This window comes from Taudactylus pleione, unplaced genomic scaffold (assembly GCF_031769625.1).
Source record: "Taudactylus pleione unplaced genomic scaffold, aTauple2 ptg000372l, whole genome shotgun sequence".
In the NCBI taxonomy this organism is placed as follows: domain Eukaryota; kingdom Metazoa; phylum Chordata; class Amphibia; order Anura; family Myobatrachidae; genus Taudactylus; species Taudactylus pleione.
In genome coordinates this window covers 12,585,255-12,587,887 of record NW_028284773.1, presented here as the reverse complement: position 1 = coordinate 12,587,887, position 2,633 = coordinate 12,585,255, and the positions used below count along the sequence as shown (strand labels likewise).

General features: G+C 39.7%; 1 pseudogene; it reads right to left on the bottom strand.

Moving 5' to 3' along the window:
* Positions 1-660: 660 nt before the first annotated feature.
* LOC148508290 (5S ribosomal RNA) lies at positions 661-780 on the bottom strand (annotated as a pseudogene).
* Between the last annotated feature and the right edge of the window lie 1,853 nt (positions 781-2,633).

Genomic DNA, 2,633 nt, shown 5'->3' with positions numbered 1-2,633 from the left:
AGGACTACTCGTGTAGTGATGTGCTGCATCCGCCCCTCCTGCCTGTCTCCGGGGGATGACGTCATCAGCATGCGGCCGGCTCGTCCTAGCGCACGTGATGACGCCCGGCGTGTGATGCTGTCCCGATGACGCTCACATCCCGGTGTCAGCCACAGGGTAGTGGGCGGGATTGTGTATGGGTAACCTAGGTAACGAACATCAATTTCGTGCATATGTATATAACAAGTACAGTGTATAGAAATGGTGTAACACGTAGTATATTACACCAGTTGTAATCTTGTGATATTGATTCACAACAGAAGGGACATATAAAGTGTTAATAAATAACATAAAAACAAAAGACATAAAAACAAAGACATAAATTTAAAATACAGCAAACATGATGATAAAGCATATTGTTGGTGTAGACAGCGCATACAACACCATCAAACACAGGATGTATAGATCCATATATATTCTACGAGTAACTGCAATCAAACTGGCTTATCAAAAGCACCGAGATCAATCTAGAAATAGATCAGTAAAAACACAGATAGTATGGAGTGGATAACGGATCCACAATAATGGCTGAAAACCAGTTCCGCGTCTAAGGTAGTTGAGATCATGGTGTCACCATAAGTTCAAGTATGAAGAGGGAATACAATATTCCGATGGAGAATTGGTTTACGACACCTGGTATTCCTAGGGGGTCTCCCACCCTAGTACTGACCAGGCCAAACACCTATTAGCTTCCAAGGTCAGACGAGATCGGGCTTATCCAGTGTATGTATGGTTGTAAAAAATAATTAGAAAGGAATTACATGAACCTCATTCAACCCCTTGGAACATATCAGGTAAGTACCAGATCACTACCAGGTAGTGGAAGTTGGTCGAAAGGTCAAAAGTTACCATACGACAAAACACAAAATCCTCCTATCCATTTGCTATAGAGACACGCAAAGCAATAAAATGGATCAAAGTAGGTAGACAGACAGACTAAACCAACATACAGTGCAATAATATAACATCTTGAGAGAAAAATACAGGAAACAAATGTAGAAAGTATAGCCAGCTACTATCCTATAGAAAAACGCAATTAAAGGAAACAAGCAAATGATAATGTCTCATTCAAACCATGTGGAGACAATGTGTTCATCTTATGTATCCAACGTGTCTCCAACTGTAGTAGCTGTTTATCCCTATCACCTCCTCTCTTTGATGTCGACATGTGATCAATGACTTTATGTCTAAGGGTGGCTAAGGGATGTTTAAATTCCTTAAAGTGTCTTGCCACCGGCTGGTCATTGTCTTTACCCTCAAGTGCCTGTCTAATCGCCGTGTGATGTTGTGCCATCCTTATTCTCACAGTACATGACGTTTTCCCAATGTAGGCAAGGCCGCAAGGACACCAGATAATATACACAACATATTTACTCATACAGTTGAGAACTTAATGTATAGGAATACGTTTCCCTGAGTAAGGGTGTACAACATCCGAGCCAGTTTCCATATGTCGGCATGTTGTGCAAACTATGCATTTATAGCATCCGGGCTTACGAGCTAGGAAAGGGTCGTCTCTTGGTACACCATTAGTGGAAATGTCATTATGGACAAGCCATTCTTTTAAGTTTTTGCCTCTCATGTATCCCATCATAATGCGTGAAGAGTGTAGTGGTTTCAAGTTAGTGTCCGTATTAACCAAACGCCAAAGTCTTTTGGCCGTTGAGCTGATGAAATTGCTTGAGATGTTATACTGAGTAATGAACATTGTAGGTGGTTTATTGTTGCACTGAGATGATTCCTCCTGATGGTTCTGATAATTAAGAGCTCTGGTTTTGGCTTTCAAAAAGTCTGATGCCTTATAGCCTCGATTAAGGAATTTGGTCATCATACGATCCATCTCGTCTTCCGCAATCTTAGTGTCACTGGTAGTACACTTAATGCGTAAAAATTGGGAGTAAGGTAAACTTCTTTTTAACGATGTAGGATGATGACTTTCAGCATGTAGTAAGGTGTTACAATCAGTCGGTTTGGTGTACAGATTTGTAATAAAAGAATTCCCTGTCCAAGTGATATCAATATCCATGTAGTGGACCATTTAGAACTACATTCATAGGTGAACTTGATATGTTTGTGTTTCAAGTTGATGTTAAACATAGCTGTCGAAAATTGTTGAATAGTCCCGGACCATAACACAAAAATGTCATCTACATATCTAATGAAATATACCGGATGTTGCTTGAATTCAGGATTGAGAAGAAATAAGTTTTTTTCAACATTGAACGTATATACATTTGTAAATGCGGGTGCTACATGAGAACCCATGGAACATCCCTTTTTCTGTACAAAAAATGAATTGTCAAAGAAAAAATAGTTTCTGGCGAGTGTTTTTTCTTGGAGTGAAATAAAGAGTTCTATATCAGGTCCCTTGTAATCCTGTTTGGATTGTAGAAAGGTAGTCATGTATTCCAGGCCCTGTGTATGAGGGATACTGGTGTACAAAGAAACTACATCAATGGTGCATAACAAGAGGTCACTTGGAAGATGGTTTAACAGACGCAGTTTTTCCAGAAAGGTGTTGGTGTCTTTCAGAAATGTAGGTTCACTGATAATCAGGGGTTGTAAATAAAAATCCAAATATTTGGAAATAGTAC